The 21,652-nt window shown below is 33.3% G+C and overlaps 1 protein-coding gene across 1 annotated transcript in view; it reads right to left on the bottom strand.

Moving 5' to 3' along the window:
• Window positions 1-21,652, bottom strand: part of LOC129259215 (metabotropic glutamate receptor 1-like) — a 110,184-nt gene that overhangs the window by 35,613 nt on the left and 52,919 nt on the right. The window lies entirely within an intron of this gene.

Genomic DNA, 21,652 nt, shown 5'->3' with positions numbered 1-21,652 from the left:
GAATTCTTTCCTACCGGGCACCGATTTACTACACCTGGGTGGAGAGTGACAAAATGTAGATAAACGCCTTGCCAAAGGACGCGAGTACTGCGATGGGGTTTGATCGAACCCCGGACCTTGTGGATCGAAATCCGGAGACTTATCAACTGAGCCACAACACTTCTACATAATAAATGTATATTATTTGTTATTGAATTGCTTTCCCCAGCATGAATGCTCCAATTCCTATATATACCAATTATGATTCTATTCCGGTTTAGTTTTTTATATTAATGATGAAAGAGTTACAAACTGTTATAGCTTAAACCGTTAACACAGAATACGCATTCAGTCAATTAATTAAAACGTATCATAAATGCCCATGGTGATAATTTTAGCTATAAAACTGCTTTACTTACAAGCCATACAGATAATTAAAAATATCATATGTTATTACAACCCTTCTCTAATCTAAATCCCGAGGGCCAAACTAAGAGGCAAGTTGTCGATTTTTTTTAAAGAAAAGTTTAGTATTGGTATTGTAAAAAAATATTCTAGAAAATGATAATAAAAATGGTTGGGGAGGGGAGGGCTATGTGCTTCCCGAATCAAAACTATACTTTGATTTGTTTAAATGTCATGAAACTTGGTCATTTGTTTATTGTTCAGACGTTCTAGAAAAAAGTCAAAATAAATATTATAAACATAAGGTTCTATAAGCAATATCAATATGTCCATGGATTTTTAAACTAAAACACTCGAAAAACATGTTGGAAAGAAATACGTTTATTGCACCAAATATACCATCAGACCTATCCTGGATCTGCGGAGTAGAAATTTAGTATATATACAATCCACTAGATAAACAATTTGAAGAATAAAATTGAGTTGATAGACTCTATTCCTTTCCATCATCATAAAGAGCTTGCATCTAGCCGCTTAAGAGACCATAACTCTGAATTCTCAAAATGATCAAAGGCAATTTTCTGATAAACTTGCTAAAAGGAGCTGCACAGATGTTGTTTAAAATACTGTGCAATAGAAAGGACATAATGTATATCGAGATGGGTTCATTCTTTCATGAAAGCAGGACATTGTTGAAGATGTAAATTGTTTTTTAATATTTTGACGGATTAACACAGACAGGTGGCAATAAGCAAGGCACTTGGTGACGTAATGATGAAGTCACTGCAACATACGTGACATTCGCAAGTAAATTCAACTAGTATATATCCATATGTAGTCGTGAATAGGATCATGGAATATAGCTTCAGAAAAGAAATACTTGAACAGTTTTATTTATTCATAAATTTATTTATTTTCTCCATTATTCCACTTGTATTTTATTACTCCATAATAGTGATTATATCTTTTTTACTTCTTTATTGTTTTTTGATGGGGCAGAATCAAATCAATTGAGGAGAGATTTTACATATATTTTTTAAAGGTTATAACAGACCTACTCCATTTCCGCCATCAGCATAACCAGTGCATTTTAAATCCAAAACTGTGGCTTGATTAATCTTTTTGTTTGAACATCATAACGTCATAATAATGCCTTATTGACATAAGGGTAGCTACTTAAAGGACAAGTCCATCCCATCAAAAAGTTGATTTGAAAAACAGGAGAAAAATCCAACAAGCAAAACACTGAAAATGTCATCAAAATCGGATGTAAAATAAGAAAGTTATGAAATTTTTAAGTTTCGCTTGATTTTACAAAACAGTTATATGCACATCCTAGTCGGTATGCAAATTGGCAGACTGATGGCGTCACCCACTCACTATTAATTTTGTATTTAATTATGTGAAATATAAAGTATTCTAATTTTCTCCTCCTAGTCAAGTGAAAAAAAGTTTTCCCTGAACATGTGGAATTACCATTATTTTTAACAGTTTATGGTTAAGTTAAGTTGGTCCTTATTGTCAAATATGTAAAAATTGAAATATTGTATTATTCAAACAATAAAAAACAAAAGAAATAGTGAGTGATGGACATCATCGACTCTCTCATTTGCATATCGCTGAATTGTGCATTTAACTGTTTTGTGAAAAATAAGCGAAACTCAAAATGTCATAACTTTCTTTTTTTACATCCGATTTCGATGAAATTTGCAGCGTTATGTCTGTTTGATTTTTCTCTATCGATTCAAATCAACAATTTTCTGGGGTGGACTTGACCTTTGAATTACAAAACATAAAATCTTCCCAGAGGGTTCTGCCTAACATGGTAATCATAGTTTGCACTTATTCAAACTATGCAAAGTTCAAAAAGTTTGTCTAGTTTTAAATCCTTTTCTGAATTGCAATTACGTCAAATTTCTTGCAGAACTATCGAGTGATAAAAAACGATCCAACTTGAATCTTTGGAAATGATTGGATAAACATAAGGCTATGTTATTTAATTTTGATCCAAATATGGTCAGATGTAATAAAGATGCAGTATTTGTTTTTTCTGTTTTTATCGAAATAATGCAATTTCTTTTTTCCCATTTGACGAAATGGTTATTGAGGTTTTTTTTCCATTTGACAAAATGGCTATTAAAGCTGCATGAAAATATTTTTGTACAAAGTTTTTTTTTTCTATTCATTTTTATTCAGCATTAACAAATGATATATCATTCAACAATATTCTTTCAAATTCCCAATTTGGATTTAGGGAAAAGCATAGCACCACACATGCTTTATTGAGTTTCATTGAAAAAGCGGCACATTCAATCGATAAATCTTCTCATTTAATTGGTTTGTTCCTGGACTTCTCCAAGGCCTTCGACACCATTAATCATGATATTTTACTTAACAAATTACATCATTATGGAGTGCGTGGGAAGGCCTTGGAGTGGTTCAGGAGCTACCTCTTGAATAGGAAGCAATATGTCTTTTTAAACGGTTGCAATTCTCAAATGAAAAAAAATAATTGTGGAGTTCCCCAGGGTAGTATCTTAGGCCCGATTTTGTTTATAGTTTATATTAATGATTTTTGTAGATCATCAGACGTTCTTTCTTTCATTCTCTTTGCGGACGACTCTAACTTATTTTTTTCACATAAAAATCCTCTTCACCTTGCTAATATAATCAACTCTGAACTAGAAAATGTTACCGAATGGATAAGAGCAAATAAATTGTCACTAAATCTTCAAAAAACAAAATACATGTTGTTTAGCAACTCCATAAATACACTTCCTGTTGATATTATTTTGGATGGAACTCCCTTGGAAAATGTATCCCATATTAAGTTTCTTGGAATAACAGTCGATAATAAGCTCTCATGGAAATTTCACATAGATAACATATGTAAAACTATTTCACGCAACATTGGTATAATTAACAAGCTTAAATTTTGTTTACCATTATCGTCCCTGCTTACATTATATTCATCCCTTATATTGCCTTATTTAAATTATGGAATTTTAGCGTGGGGTAACACACAACAAACACTCTTAGACAAATTACTCCTATTACAAAAGAAGTCTCTACGTATTATATGTCACACGGCATATTTGTCTCATACTGACCCATTATTTTTTGAACATAGAATATTGAAAATTAAGGACTTATATTTGTTTAATCTCGGTCAATTTATGTATAACTATAACAACAACAACCTCCCAAATGTATTCAATTCAATGTTTCCAAAAAATCAATCCATTCACAACTATCCAACAAGGCGATTGGGTGAATTTCATTTACCACTTTTAAGAACTTTGCGGGCTCAGAACACATTTATATACGATGGACCGAAGTTATGGAACTCACTTCATAATGATATAACAAATGCAAAATCTTTGAACTCTTTTAAGACTAAATTCAAATTATCTCTATTAAAACCTTATAATATACTCCCAAATTAATTTTAATTCATCATTTCTGTCAAGTCATCATCATTATTATGTCAAGTCATCATCATTATTACTTTAAACTAAAATTAAAACATAAAATTATTATCCTTTTTTTATTAAAAAAATCTGACACAAGTCCTTCTCAGATGTGCTCATTATTGTGTCTATCCTCTCCTCTATTTTCTCCTCTCCAGTCCGCTTATCCGCCTTCCTACCGGTTATTTGTTTAACGGCATCAATCACATTTTCGTGCATTATATTCTTTCCAGGTTATTTTATATATTTTTTCTCCTCTTATACACATCATTGAATCCAGTTTGCTTGAGTCCACGACGGCATGTGTTCTATCTACGTACAGCAGCACCCATCCATCTTCTCAGGGCATTCTCCCCCTTTTTCCCTTTTTTTTTTTTTTTTTTTTTCTTCTCAAGTTTTTCTGGGGGGGGGGGGGTGGGAAGGGTAGATATTTTTAGGACGGGTTGTTTTGTCCTTCACCAAACTGTATATTTTTTATTACCTTGTATTTATTTTGTGAGTATTTCCCTCTCATTTATTCATTCTTTTCTCATTTGATTATCTGTATTTATACTTTGTCATTTTGTTATTTGTTGTGTTATCTATTTTTTGAGGGGCCCACATTGTACAAGCATTGCTTTTTAGTGGGTCCCTCCATTTCCATCTTAATTTAATTTATATTGAAAAATAGTATATATATTTAAAACCTACAATGTGTTGCCCAAATCGTCTAAGTGTTTTTTTTTTTTTTTTTTTCACTACATATGTATAATTAATTTTGTTTGCAACGGATACAAATATTTATGTTTTATATATGGTATACAATTTTTTTTTTTTTTTTTGATGGAAGTGAAATAAATGAATTTGAATTGAATTTGAATTGAATCATTAATCGATAAGATTCATTTAATAGTAAAAAAGAACAACAAATACTTTTATTTTGAAGAGTCATGTAAATTTGTCATGACAATGGTATGCTAACCAATAAAATTGTATTTGAACTGCAGGAAAATAAAAAAAATCATCGATATGAACTTTTGAAACACCTTAAGCCTTCCCCAAGAGATATGAAGGACTTAGCAGGTGAAGAACAATAAATCTTGAAATTGACGTCCATGACATTTAAGAAGAATTAGCCCCTCTCTCTCTCTCTCTCTCTCTCTCTCACTCTCTTCCCCTTTCTGTCTCCCTCATTCTTTCTGTTTTTTTATTTCCGTGGATCGCCAGCAGTTTGAAACCACAGAACATTCATGTTTTAGCTCTATTTAAGAAAACAAAGACGAAACAAATAGCTTCCAAAGTATTATAATTATTTAAATTGAAATATGTTCATTGCGTTTTTTGTGTGCATCGTAATTTATTACCTATATGTATTTTATGTTTTGATAATTTGTATGTTTTGTATATGCTGTATCATGTAGCATGAATGCTTATAGTTATAACGCAATATCCGATTCAACAATTTGAAATAGATAGGCACAAATCTTTGAACTTTCATCCTAAAACTTAACAAGGAATTACCCAAAACCTAGCTTCTGTGGACGATTTTTATATTTTGGAAAAGAACCTACAAAATTCAAGGTCAGGAAAAAGTAAATGCGGGATATGAGATTGACAGTGACAATGGGGACAGCAGTACGTCGAGTAGAAAAGGAAAGCCACGTTCTGCTTCTTTTTAAAAATGGAGAAGGAAATATAGAAATAGTTGAGACTGTGGGAGGGGTGATGGTGACCACAAACAGAGCGGAGATAAAAGGTGACACGAGAGGAGAGAGTCAAGCAGGTTCTGATTAACCTCTGAAAACAAGGAATCAGGCTCATCAATCCATCTTATGCTCTTTTAATCCGTCACAAGATAGCTAGGTAACATTGCTCACAGCTATCTCTCTGTTTGCATGTCAAACAAACCTACCTACCAACCAATGACGTACCAATCACTTATAATACTACTACAACTCGTTTAAAATGAATTAAAGGGGATGGAACAATGTGATCCACAAGCCTTTAATTGTCATACTTCTTTTTTTCTTTTATTCATCATTTCGAAGAGAAAGAAAAGAAGGGACTACAGCTCCGGATGTATACCATCCCTTACATCTCTTATCAGACATCAGTCTTCTATCTATCTATCTCTCCCCCTCTCTCTCTTTCTCTCTGACCCTGCCCCCCCCCCCCCCTCTACTGCCCCTTTTAGCATCTCGAAAAGACACAAATGGGGTTTCATATGGACATGTATCATTGAAGTCTCTATACAAGTGAACTATCAGTTACCATACTTAAATAAAAGATTATGGTGTATGCCATTCACTTAGTGTATGCCAAATACCGACGACAATTTTAAGAAATTTGCAAGCAATATTTCAACAACAAAATTTAGTATCAAACAACCACAAACCTTCACCACGAAGTATTTTATTTGAAACAAATTCATACTTGCCCTATATGCCTATATGTTGTTTACACGAATCGTTGACTTCGGGGAATGACACTTTCTTTGTTCTTGTGGCATTTTTTTCTTAATCATGCACTTTACATAAAAAGAATATTTTGGACACGTTGATGAAACGTATCTGATGAAAGAATTTTAGAGTAATTACCATAATACAATTAAATTCACTTCTTTAAATGTGTGCAGTTTCATTGAGTAAATACGTCAATATATATGCAGGTAAGGGTATGTGTTGATACATCCCAGAGCATAAAAATAATGTAAAAATATATTTTGTTTGTTTTAGATTCTGAACTTTACTGTACCCCTATCCTACTACAAAGTTTTGCAGGCGATTTAATATTATGAGACCAGTGGTCCTAACGCTTAACTGACAGGATGCAAGTATCGGTGTGAATACCCATTTATTATGAAAACTAGCTATTTATTATTCATCGCTCGATGATGACACAAGTATAGACCCCTTGACTTAGCAGCTCACCTGTATGTTTATATTTTTAGATCTATGCTTTAATGGAGTCATCCGACATCCAATTACTTTTTGTTTGACTCATCGCTCACTTAAAGGGGTAGTCCTGGCTGAAAATATATATATCTGAATAAAAAGAGTAAAATTCACAAAGCAAAATAATGAAAATTTCATCAAAATCGGAAAACAAATAACAAAATGATTGAGTTTAAAAGTTTAGCACTATTTTGTGAAAATAGTTATGTGCACGTCATCATGAATATTCATTAGATGGGCTGATGATGTCACATCCCCACTTTCCTTTTTCTTATGTTATTACATGAAATCATAAATGTTTCCTTTTTTATACACGTGTGAATAATGTGTCTCCTTTATATTGAAATAAGTTGCAGTCATCATGGTCATGAATATCTAATGTACTTAATCAGTTGTCGATCCAATTTTTTCAGTTCTTTGTAGAAAAAAATTGAATAAATCTAATTTTATAAAATACAAAAGAATAATTGGGGATATGATATCATCAATTTGGTCACTGAATATTGATGAAGACATGCCTAGAACCTTTTCACCGGAATAATGCAAATCTTTATAATGCCATAACTTTGTTATTCCTTGTTCAATTTTGATGAAATTTTCAGTGTTTTGTTTGTCTGATTTTTCTCTTTCTATTAATCATATTGTTCTATACCATAACCCAATCCCAATCCCAATCCCTTTAAGATAGAAGCTCGTGCGGCATGCTACTTATATATAAAAAAAAAAAATATTTTTGTGAATGCATTGAACTTGATTGAAGATAGTGTATATATCTGAATGAATATTACTAAGAATGTTACTGCTGTGTTATCCACGGAAGCAAAAAGGTTATCATTATTTATTATTATTATTCAAGATCAGTAACGATCTAATGTTCAAGTGAAGCATATTTCTCAACTGACGCCTTCACGGAAACATGACTAAATTAATGCTAAGCTAAGAGATATAATACTTACATTAATCGTGGGTAATGGTAATAACTGTTCTAATACTTTCGCTATCTTTATGGGTGAGAATAGTACTCAGTTCAACAAGCTTTTATCTAAGTTAGTACACGATGCGAAACACTTTCATTTCACACTTACTCCAGAGGATCATTCACGAGAAGGATCTGAAGACAACCACCCTGATATCGCTATTATTCTTATGTATTCTTCGATCACTGAAGATATTCACTGAAACAGGCGAAAAAATTATAAGAATATTCTCATTTCAATTACTCACACATTAGGAAATATATATTCTTACTATTAGTAACACGTACTGAACTAATTGAACATGTGTCTGAAGGTACCGTACGTACGTCGTTGATGTGATTTATCAGTAATATCAATCAATTTAAGCATCTCATCGGTCAATGCTAACAGTTACTAAGATCACAAAAGTCCGTAGAAAAATATATCTAGTAATAAGTAGTCATGTAAGCTCTCAATCTAAGTCATCTTATGGTTGCTTATCAGTGAAGCAATTATCAAATTTTGGCTATTGGCGGGTGACATTACTATTTAGTCGTTTAAATTTTATAATTGAAATATCCTAAGTAATTATGAAAATTGTTTTTTATATCCACAATACCGTTGTGCTCTTGGGTGCGATTGTTTTAGCATGATAATAAGCCATGTACCAATCTTAATGAAAAGAAAATGTTATCAACCCAGGCTATTTCACTTTTCAAGGTTTAATCCTTGAGATTATAACTGTCGAATCGAGGTGATAGTACCTTCATTAACAGCTAGATCGTGAGATCGTGAGTACATGTATGTTATAATACACGTTTGTCATGACCTGTCTCTTAATTACTAGTATAATATAAACATGTCACGCTCATGGGGCCAGTGACAATAGCATTTTCAAACCAAGTGAATTCAATATACATCTCTGCGTAATGAGCCAAAATTTAGAGGGGGCTTGATATGGCGTATCGCGTAAAATCTATAAGATGTGGCGAGCGAGAGAAGCGAGTGAGCAAAACTTTCAAAACTCTTATTACAAAAATCCAATTTTGTGATAGATGTTGACATAATATTATGAAAAAATCAGGCCAGGATGATTAAATTATTAAGATATATACTAACATATTCGTAAATCTACAATCTACAGATTTGATAGGAAAAATAAAAAAACTTGTTTGTTCTGTATGATGGAAAGAAGCATTTAATACTGTTTGTTACCGGCGTGGAGATGGTGGAGCTTGGAAGGTCATAACCCCCCCCCCCAAGAAAAAGGAGATATAATACAATAAATAACGACTAAGAAAAAACAAGAGAGAAAGGGGAAAAAAAGGAAAAGTTGAAATATGATGTCATATTCTGAATATTATGTCAATTCGATCACAAAATTGAATGTTGTAATTAGCAGGTCAAATATTTTTATCGCTTGCTTCGGTTTCGTAGTTTTTTTTTGTTAATTGCCCGATACACCACGTCTGGTTTCTCGTTTACAAAGTGTGTTCCCTCATTACGTAACTGGTGCCTTTAAATCATGTAAAGCTTACAGAAATTGTTTGAAATAACCATGGCCAATGTGTTACCGACTTTATTTTTTTTCAATTAAGTAATTAAACAAAAGTTAATCAGTGAGAATTTTGATTAATTTTAACATGTTTGGGGGAAAGACATGTATTTACCAACAAAGAGTTTTTGATTGACATAAAGATAAAATCTACTATAAAATATTTCATCAGTGTACTATTATCATTATTATACAGTCTATACAAATACACATATGGATAAATGGGCATTCAGTAGAAGAAATAAATCGTATACAATTAGAGCATTATGGTTAGAACATTGTCAATCTATCGGCGTTAAAGAACGGAAATTGTTTTTATATCTACGAATTATTGCGTTATCTATGATGTGTTGCTAAGACCGTAACCACGATGATTTTATGTTTAATTAAACATGACATATGAATTCAAATGAAAATGTTTTGAGATTATGAAGAATCGTCCTTTCTTGACAGAACACATTGTCACATCTTTACAGTATGGAAGACACTGTGAAATCACACTGTTAAACATTTTATCAGTATGAATCACATGATCTTCACATGTGAAGCTAATGTGGAGCGTTGTGGCCCAGTGGATTAGTCTTCGGACTTTGAAACAGAGGGTAGTGGGTTCGTATCCCAGCAGTGGCGTAATTTCCTTCAGCAAGAAATTCATCCACATTGTGATGCACTCAACACAGGTGAGATGAAGGGGTACTAGTCCAGGATAGAAGGGGTCGAACCTTGTTTTTTTATATATACAATGTTTTTTGATGGTTTTTTGTCAATTCGAGGGTGCTGATTCCGAATCTGAATGATGCCACTCGTGTAACCTTGAGCATTTTCTGCAAATTGGCAAAATCCAATATGGCCGCCAAAATATTCAAATTACCCATGAAAATCATAAAATTGTCCACACATTGGCTATAAAGTACATGCAATTGTGCTGCCGGAGTGAAATAATATCTGAAAAAATGATTTTGTCAAAATATTTATTTTCTTGATATCAAAATGGCCGCCATCATAGACCCCTGTACAATATGAATGGGGAAAATTAATTTTTACAAAATTGAGCACTGAAATGCAAGTAATTATGATCTATGAGTGAAGCAATGTCTGAAAACATGATTGCTAACGATATATATCATTTGTTATGTCAGTTATGTGATAAATCCTGTATTTTGATATTCAAAATGTCCTCCCAAAGCCCTAACACTATTATGTACAATGTGAATTGTGACACAAAAAAATCACAAGAGTGAGCACTAAAATGCATTTTGTTAAGATAAACGAGTGGAATACTGACTAAAAACATTATTGTTAACGAAATTTATTATTTAACATGCCATGTATGTGATAAATCCTGTGTTTTGATATTTAATATGGCCGCCAAAGGCCCTAAAATTATGATCTACGATGTGAGAGAGGACAAAAACAATCACAAGGTGAGCACTAAAACGTATTTTTCGTGGTAAATTAGTGGAATACTGTCTTCAAATATAATTTGCAACGAAATATATTATTCGGGTTTCATATTTGGGTTAAATATTGTATTTTGACTTTCAAAATGGCCGCCAAAAGACATTGACTGTATTATGTACAATCGATCTGGGAAACCAATTTTCACAGGAGTCAGCACCATAACATGCATATAATTGTGATTTAAGAGTGAAATATTGTCTGAAAACATAATTTCTAACAAGATATATCATTCATTCTGCCAGGTAGGTGATAAATATTGTATTTTGAAAGTCAAAATGGCCGCTACAGGCCCTAACGGTAGGCCTATTATGTACTTTATGAATAGGAACATATAATTTTAACAGAATTTGGCTTTGCTTGACTAAATGGTGTTGCATGTATGAGTGAAATACCGTCTGAAAATATGATTTCTAACCAAATAGATAATTTCTTATGTTATTTAGGTGATAAATGCTATATTTAAATTTCAAAATGGCTGCAATATGTTTCTTTGTGGAAATTATCTTTCCCCATTCAAAGTTTACATATTAAGATAAGGGACTAAAGCTATGATATATTTCGTTAGAAATCATTGGGTTTAGACAATACTTAATACTTACATCAAAATTAAGCCATTTTCATAGTAAAAATTTTGTCAAAATGATCTGTCCCCAGTTACAATGTACATACTACTTTGGGCTATGGCAGCAATTTTGAATTTCAAAGTAAGGCCTTTATTACCTTCTCAACCATTATGTGATGTATTTAGTCAAAAATCATGTTCAAGACCAAATTTTACCTATACATCACATAGTTACGTGCGATTTTGGTTCTCATTCTGGTGATTATTAGTTTCCCTATATGCATGTTACAGAATTTGTAGGGGCTTGTGCGGCCGTTTTGAAAGTCAAAATATAGTATTTATCACCTACATGGGAGAGGAAATGTTATGTTTCATTAAAAAAATCAAACAATATTTTCCTTATACAACAAAATTATATGGATTTCATAGTCAGGCTAATCCTAATTCTTTCAAAAGTATTTGTCCCCATTTACATTGTAGATAATACTGTAAGGGCCCATAGGGGCCATTTGGAATTTTACAATACAGCATTTATCTCATGCATGAAAAAGGAAATGATATATTTCGCCAGAAAACATGTTTTTAGACAATATTTCACTCGTAGATTACAATTACATTCATTTTATTTTTTTTACTCTTGTGAAAATTAGTTTCTTCATTCGCTTTTTTCATAATACAGATATGGCCTATGGCAGCCATTTTGAATGTCAACATGCAGCATAATTACCGAAATTGCAAGGGAAATTATATGTTTTGTTAGAAATCCTTGTTGTCAGACAGTGTTACACCAATATTTCGCAGTTATTGGCATTTTAAAGTCAAACATATTCAAAGGTTGTGAAAATTATTTGTCCCCTTTTATATATTGTACACAGTATAAGGGGTCTATGACAGCCATTTTGAATATCATAATACAGCATTTATCACATTAGATAGTATACAAATGACATAGTTTTGTTAATAGTCATGTTTTCAGACAGTAGTCCACTCGCAGGTCACAATCACATGCAATAATAGTGCTCTTGTTTAAAAAAAATGTTTTTCCTCATTCATATTCTACATAATAAAGTATACAGGGGTCATGGCGGCCATTTTGAATATCAATAAAATAAATATTTTGTCAAATATCGCTTTTCCAATTGGTATTTCACTTCTGCACAACAACTACATGCATTTTACAGCTAATGTGTGGGCAATTTTATGATTTTCATGGGTAATTTGCATATTTTGGCGGCCATATTGGATTTTGCCAATTTGCGGAAAATGCTCAAGGTTACAAAAGTGGCATCATTCAGATTCGGAATCAGCACCCTCGAATTGACAAGAAACCATAAAAAACATTGTATATCTAAAAAAACAAGGTTCGACCCCTTGTCTATGGGGCCTATCCTGGACTATACTCGGCAGGAATTAATTCCTTGAAATGCCACGGCGCTGGGAAAGGCTATGGGGCGAAAGACAGTTTAATAATATCCCAGTCCTTTGGAAGCGCATAGGGACGTTATGACATAATGTGATATACGCTATACAAGGACTGCGTTATTATCATTCTTTTTTTTAAATGTTTTTCTCGTGCTTTTTATGTAAATGTTTTTTTTTTGCTGTACATGCACGTGACTGTTTAATCCCTGTTATTTTGTATTAGTCTGTTTTTAACCATTGCGCAGAACTAAGGGGAATTGGCCTCGATAGGTCTTTGGCCTTTGCCAATCTCCTACATCCACTGCATTTTGGTTTTACCCTTTTTTGGTCATTATATTGATCTTTTTTATGTATTGATTAATTTCATCATTGTTTATGGAGCTATTGAAAGTGTTATTGAACCTTTTTAATGGATGTGAATAAAGTGAATTTGAATTCACATGGTCCACTTTCTGAACACACTATGAATACTCAGAGAAACAATATATCATTTGTTTATAATTTTTGTTTCTGATTTTACTCGTACTTTATCCACAAGAATTATATTGTGGCTACAAATGTGCCAGGTTACTATAATCCAATATATATAAATTATTAAATTCCTTTTTTTATTTCACCATATAACTATGATTTTATTCCTTTGACATGTCATTTTTGTTATGATTATATCGTATATATTTTGTGTTTCACTTTGTAAACAATTCGCAATTTATCCATTGGTTGCTATGATATTTTTTTATCAATTAAATTTCAATAAAAAAAAGGATGATACTGGTTTTAAACCCTCTTATCTCCATATCGTTATGATATAATAATGTAAAGGCTATGAATTGATGGGGTATATTATATCTGTCCGTCACATAATTCCAATATGCTGTTATGATAGATAACTCGGCACAAAATAAATTTTAGTCTCTCAGCTAGTGCATGTTTTCGTCCAATGACGAAATAAGCGCTGTCGCTTTTCATTCCAGAGTAAAATGACTGAGCGAAAAGTACTAATGAAAGGTTGGCCGTCCAATGTCATCAAATTCCCCCTCTCTTTTCAATCTAATCCGTTTATAATTTACAGAATTAATTACGCTAAGTGAACCCGTCACGATAGGGGACATATCTACCAAGGGGGAAAATCCATAATCAAACTTCTATATTTGATTTGTTTCCCAACCAATTACAAATCATCTCCAGTCGGCAATCTTAAAAATTCATTTGAACCTTATATTATAATAATGATAATGAATGGTATTGAATTGATATTGTGATTTATCGTTTCCATACGTCTCTGATATAAATTTGAAAAGCAAAAAAAGAAAGGTTTCACTACAATATGAAGGCCATTTTGGTTGCATTTTACATTTTTACACATCTTCAAAAATATCAGGGGGTGCTGCCTATGGAGAATAATACAGCACCCCAGCACCCCCGCTTCCCAGGGCAATGCGAAATTAGATCTAGCACCTTAGACACGGGCAGAGTTGTTTGATAAAACTTAACTTGTTAAAATGATTTTAATAGATTAATAGCCTACTTTTTGAAGGAAGAACAAAAGACTAAAACCAAAATGAATAAATTAAATAATATATGAATTAATGTGGGGCGTCGTGGTTCATTGGTTAAGACTCTCGTCTTTCAATATGAAGGACGTGGGTTCGATTCCAAGCCATGGCGTGTTTTCTTTCAGCAAGAAATTTACCCATATTTCGTTGCACTCAACCAAGGTGAGGTAAATGGGTACCGGCAGGAAATAATTCCTCAAAAAGCAATGCGCACCGAAATCGGTAGACTATAGCTTAGCCGGGGTAATATAGGAGCGCCTTGAGCGCCTAGCAAGGTGGATACGTGCACTATACAAATTTTATTATTACTGATATAATGCGATTTTTTTTTCATCATGATGAATACGAAGTGAAGCAAGAAAGTGAAAGGGACAAAGTACAATAAATGAAAAAGGGTGATTTTCATTCGAATTAAACTAAGATTGATAGACATGTTTTAATCTCAAACTAAGACGGAACCAGGAAACTTCTTCGCATATACGACATTTGAATGAGAATTGATGAAAGGATTTTATGCTTAGAGGATGCGATATAATCACACTATCTTTGTTTATAGATTCAGTCTAGTTTCATGATTTCAATCGTGTTAAAAAACAATTAACTTGTATAACATCCTGCTTTATCATAAAAAAACAAAAACTATAAGAATTTAAACAGCGATGTTAAATTTTAATCAATAAATATGTGTACATTAAAACAAAACAACAAAAATATTCAGATTTGAACTAGTACCCGGCTGTATATAGTACACCAGGTTACATAGATATTTTTTTTTAGAAGTAATACTACTTGAATTAAAATGGAGAAGAAACATAATGCTCAAGATGATTTTCCTTTAGCATGTTCAGAGTGTTCGGGATTACAAGATCAAATATATCTTGGTTTGAGTAAGTGTTTCGATGAGTACTCTCGGGTGTGATGAGATGAAGTTAGATGGGCTGGCTTTAATCTATTGACTGTCGCACACCAAGTAATTCAACATCAAATCGTCCGTGAAGCTCCAAGCCATATTTACAAGCTCCTAAATGGACCGCAAGTAATACATTTTTTTCTTCTTCCTGACTGGCCTTTTCGTTATGATTAAAATAGGATTGATGGGTAGAGTTCTGTCCCCTGGGATTTGATTAGAATATAGGATGACATTCCCATGGGGCTCGGTGTTTGGTAAAGATAAAAGAACAGAGGTAAATTAATGGCAGGATTGCTGACCTCTGTCTGGTTATATGGCGGGTTGAAATAAGGAGTTACACACCGAATAGATTATGCACGTTATTCAAATTCGTCCGACTTTGAAACTGTTCCCCCAACAATTTCTCCGTATGTAAAGTGTATAAAATATACCCATTGCCTCCAAAGTTCCTTTGCACGTTCCCTCATGGCCCTCTTTTTTTCCTTCCGTCTGTCTGTCCGCGTTTCTATCGTCTGTAGTATGTCTTTCAGCCTCTGTTTATCTTCTTTGCCCTCCCCCTTCTCCTCTTGTTCTTTTTCTTCTTGTTCTTCTTCTTATTATTATTACTTCTACTATACTGCTACATTCTCACTGCTCCATGCAAATGTTTGTTTTGTAAATTGGAAAATATTCATTTTTTTTAAAATTTGTGTATGTAATTTTGTAATGCAAATAAACAAGACTTTGATTTTAATTATTATTATTATTCTCTCTCTGTCTATCCGTCAGTCTCTGTCCCTCCCTCATTTCCCTCCCCCTCTCTCCTAGTCTCCCTACCTTTCTCTCTGCCTATTTTGTACTCCCCCTCTCTCTCTCTGTATCTCCTCTCTTTGTCTCTTTATCGCGTTATGTCTGTTTATATTATGTCTGTCTCTCAGTATCTTTCTGTTTCTCCTCCTCCTTCTCCTCTCAACGACTCTTCCTCTTTGTATATTCTCATATAATTACATTCTCACTGCTTCAAATGACAAATCATCTGAATATATCTCAATCTAGTAGCAAAGGCACGATATGTGACGCCATGGGTAATCTACCCTAGCTAGTTGGGAAGCTATAAGGGATATCCTTCCAAGTCAAACATGACTGTCAGTAATATACCGTTATTGGGGCAGCAGGGAACTCTTTGAAATACCCTTAGTAGTAAACAATTTGTCATGTTAATAGATAATATCAATGAAATATATGAGATTATTAAGGTGATGATTTCGCTTTAAAACTGTAGGCTTACATCATAATGAATTACAGCCTACTGCTTTTGGGTCTCTATCACCCCCCCCCCCCTCCGCATGGCTGCAGCTCTGCCCATAAATAACGACTATCAATATGTCTGTCAGCCCTCTATCTCTCCCTCTTTGTCAGTCTGTCTATCTCTTTCATATCTCTTACCTCATTTCTCTCTCTCCCTCTTATTTTCTCTCTCCACACCAATCTCTTTTGTTTGTTGTTATAATCAGTTCTTTCCATGTTTAACAATCCCCTATTTCATCAGGCACACAAGGTGACGCCATTGATTATCTGATGTAGATATGAAGTTATTCTTATCATTTTGTTGAAAAGACTAAAGATGAATGTAGTTATATTATTGATTCCTTAGTACAAGAATGTACAAGTCTACCACCTTGAATTTTATAATCATCGGAATACTTCCCTAACGCATTTAAATTAAGGCTATATTTCATCCTACAACATAATCCTTTTAATAGCCTAAACCAATCTTTAAAAATCTGAACTCACATTCGTAGCATAATGTTGAACCGTAAAGAAAAACCGAGAGAAAACTATAAGATTGCACTTGTCAGTGGTCTTCATACTATTTTCACCTTGAAAAAAGAAAGAAAAGACGTATTGCCGCACATTTTTGTTGGGACTCTTGACATTTTTAAGGCGGCTCAGATCAAAAGGGAGCAAATAAGAATCTTATACTTGGTGTCAAGATATAAAGTGCATTAGATCATGTACTGTAATGGAAACACTGCCTAGTGTGTTGATTCCCTGTGCACGTTTTATCCCAATTCCATTTAACGTACATCAACCCCATTAGCGAATGAGAAAATGAAAGAACGTTAACATTGCCCATCATACCCAATCAATATTAGGCGTAACCATGCGTCATATTTTGCTCGATATTCATTGTAGCAAAAGATAGACGCAGATTTTACGATATAGGGTCGTAGGTGGAATATACGGATGATCGCACAATACAGCGTAATACTCAATTTCTACACTAGTTTTATAAATATGCTCGATTAAAAGTTAAGATGTTACAAAATGTGTTACCCTTTTTTGTCAGCATTATTACACCAATTTTCCATGATACAAGCATACAGAGTACAAAAAAGAACTATTTTGATTGGATAGGGGTATAAAGGCCAACACGTGACCTTTTTTATTTCTTTTATTGAATGGCACGAGTAATGCAGGGTTATATACTCCTTTTCATTCTGTTATTCTCCTCCCTTTTCACTACTGTTACAATTAAAGGGGTTCCCTCTGCCCCATACGTCCCTGATTAAGTAGCACTACTGGACATGTAATAATCTACAAACCCTTTTTTTTGTTCACCTTGATCAGTATAGGACATTTTCATGTTTAACTATTTAGTGTGCTTTGATTTGACTAAACATTGTATCATTAGTTCATGAGAAGGAAGCCGGAAATATAATAAATTCTCTAAATACATTTTCCTTTGCGATATGTATGTTCATACCATTATAATTTAATACTAAATTGAATTGATATTGAATATTCAATTATCGACTTAAAAAGATGGCTAGATTTACAGCAATGTACGAGCGTAAACTGAATTTACCAGACCATTCATCACAAGCACGTTGTATCATAATTCTTTGTAGCAATGTGAAAAAACCCGAAGGAAGGTTCAGTAGACTCTGTCAATAGAGATGAGTTGTCTCCTAAAGGTATAATCGCTATATTAGTCTTCTTGAGAATCCGAAGAAAAATAACACATATATGGAGTTTACCAGTCTCTATCAAATGTTTAAAAATAATGACATTAATCGTCTGAATGTAGCAAATAATAATTGGTGACGTAGCAAATTTGGCTGTTAATGTAAGATACTAATTAGTGTGAATTCATAAAATTAATGATTTTGTCAGTGAGACCAAAGATGTATGATTGTAAAGCAGTCTATTATGTAAAGATCTAAACTAAATTCTGTATTATCCCGATGCCGATATCCTAATTTATTTCATTGATATCGCCTCTCCATTTCCAACCCTTGTTTTGGGTTTTTTGCGATTGTGTCAAATTCATTATGCGTATAGTACGAGATGTATTTTGGAAGGGGAAAATGACGTGGAAAATAAACAGCGTAATAAAAATATGGCGCCTCAAACTGTTTTTCTTTGGTTTTGAATTTATTAAGATACAATAAATACTTGGATTGTTATAGTGAAGACAGTCTGCTTCATTTCGCAAATCACTCAACTTTTGAACAAAAATACATCATTAGGATCATCCTTTTTGGTTTTAGAACCAGCATAATTGCTCTAACAATGGTAGCCTTAAAGCTTTTGCAATATCTCTCGCAATTATATCCTTTATATCCTTTGGCAATCATTACAGATCGAGCATACTGATCTTAAACAAATGGGAGTAATGCCGAAAATTTGTTAACAAATTATAATTTCCTCCTATTAAAAAGCCTCTTAATTTACTATCTATTGTCCACGGCGGACTAGTCCAGGAAAAATAAGGTTTGACCTCAAACAAATTGCAACAGAATTTTTTTCACCGCAATGCATTTCCATGAAGTCCCCAAAATGACATACTAAAAGTCCAGAAAAATCCAAGTGGTGGAAAGACGTCTAATTTGCATAAATCCAAAATGGCGGCCATCGTGATAACTTTTCATAATTATTATTAGTTGTACAAACACTCATCTGATCATAGCACTTTTAAAAATTATAATTAAAGCATGAAAAGTTCTCCAGTGTTATATCTTACCATAGGCTTCATTTTAAAATTATTATGCAAGTCAGATTTGACCTCTGCTGACCTCTAGAGGTCAATGACCTCAAAATATCAGAAAATTGATGTTTTGCATCATAAGTTCATGATAAATAAGGTTATAATGCTAAAAAATATTCAATATTGATTTCAGGGTATCCTGATATTCTAGAATGAAGTTTGTGTATTATAAAAAACTTTTGACCTTTGACCCCGGAGCACTGGCAAAGGTCAATGACCTTAACATATTAGAATATTGACACTTAGCATCAGTGGTTTATGAGAAATAGGCCTCTTGTGTAAAATTGCAATACAATTTATTTCAGCATGAAAATATTGTAATGCATTTCCATGAAGTCTCAAAAATGACATACTAAAAGTCCATGTCGTGGAAAGACGTCTAATTTGCATAAATCCAAAATGGCTGCCATCGTGAGTATTTTTCATATCTATTAATAGTAGTACGTATAGTGATCTGATCATAGTTCTTTCAAAAATTATTATTAAAGCATTAAACTTTCACCAACTGGTATTATATCTCACCATGTATGCTTAATTCCAAAATTAGGATGCAAGTCAGATTTGACCTATGCTGACCTCTAGAGGTCACTGACCTTAAGTTCAATAACCTCAAAATATCAGAAAATTGACGTTTTGCATCATTAGCTCATGATAAAAATGGTTTTAATGCAAACAAAGTCATCCAATATTGACTTTCAAAGTAACCTGATATTCTATAAAGAATTTGATGGGTTATAAGATTTGAACTTTGACCCTGCAGAGCTAGAAAAGGTCAATGTCCTTAATATATTGGAGTATTGACGCTTAGTGCTCATTGTTTTATGATAGGCTTAAATAGGCCTCTCTGTACAAAAAAAATTGCAATACTATTTATTTCAACACAATGCATATCCATGAAGTCTCTAAAATGACATACATGCACGTACCAAAAGTCCAGAAAAACCCAAGTGGTGGAAAGGCGTCTAATTTGCATATATCCAAAGTGATCCAAAATGATTAATCGTAGTAGTACAAACACTGGTCTAATCATAACACTGAAATTATGATTAAGGCAATGAACTTTCACCAGTGGTATATTTTATCATAGATTTCATTTAAAAATTCATTTCATATGAAAGTCAGATTTGACGTCTGCTGGACTTTGGAGGCAATGACCTAAATGATCATTGACGTCGAAATATCATAAAAATTGATGTTTTGCATAATAAGTTCGTTATAAACATTGTTAGTTTGTGAGAATAGTTAATCTTAACTTGTAAGCTCCTTTGATTTTCATGAGAAAATAGGTGAGTATTAAAAGTTGTGACCTTTAACCTTGAGGGCTTCAAAGGTCACTGGATTTAAAATATGAAACTTAACTAGTTTACTAACCAGCTTCTGCTGAATAGAGCAACCCGGTACAAGCCACAGCAAAGTGAATATCTTCCATGGTACCAATCGCTTTGCAGCATGCTTTGCTATACAGTCCCATCTTCCAGAAATTTGGTGGAATTAAGGGTAGAGCAATTGCTATCCTCAAACCTGGGCAAGATCCAAATGTGCCTAAAAGCTACAGGCCGATCCCCCTACTCTGATATCTCTACAAGCTACTTGAGCATCTCATCCTGAACAAAAGATCGTCCCATTATAGAACAGCATCCTTTTCCTAACCAGGCTGGTTTTTAACTTGGGAAATAATATACAGGCTAGGTTCTCAACCAGACTCAGTTAACTAACTAACGGGTGTAGAACATTTTGTTGAATTAACAACTGCATCTGACACTGGTCTACTCATATAATGGTATAACACATTGAAGACATTCATCTGACCAAACTCATCAAACTTCTACTAGAAAACAAACATCTCTTTATGGAGCTCAACAGGAAGACCAGCTGTGAAGAATTGAAAAGAATTGAGTCTTTCAAGGTAATGTTCTCGCTGGAGTCCCATGTTCTTCAAACCCAACCAAACCAATGTTAGCTTGTTTCATCCCCGCAATCCTCATGCTTGGAGGAAACTCAAAACAACCTATGGTTGGAATTGTAGGGCCTACATGTAAATGATGGGCAAAAAAATAACTTTTAAATAGTCAGAATAATTAAGAGAGTGTTAATGAGTATGGCAGGTTTTGATCCTTGACATCGGAGGGCCTTCAGAGATCATTTTCAGAGGTCAATGACCTAAAAAATGTGATAATGTTGGTACTTAGCATCATTGGTTCATACAAAAATGATACAAATGATATACAAATGATACAGTTTTGTTATTTTTCAACAGATCATTTGGGTAAAGATCGCAGACCTCAGCATTTGACTGCTGAGAAAAGTGAAAGGTCAAATATCTCAAAATATCATATCAACCAGTGATGCCGAGTACCAATATTTTTACATTATTTTTAAGGACAATTATCTTTAGAGGTCCTCAAATTTCAAA

This window comes from Lytechinus pictus, chromosome 4 (assembly GCF_037042905.1).
Source record: "Lytechinus pictus isolate F3 Inbred chromosome 4, Lp3.0, whole genome shotgun sequence".
Classification (NCBI taxonomy): domain Eukaryota; kingdom Metazoa; phylum Echinodermata; class Echinoidea; order Temnopleuroida; family Toxopneustidae; genus Lytechinus; species Lytechinus pictus.
This window is presented reverse-complemented; position numbering and strand designations above follow the sequence as displayed.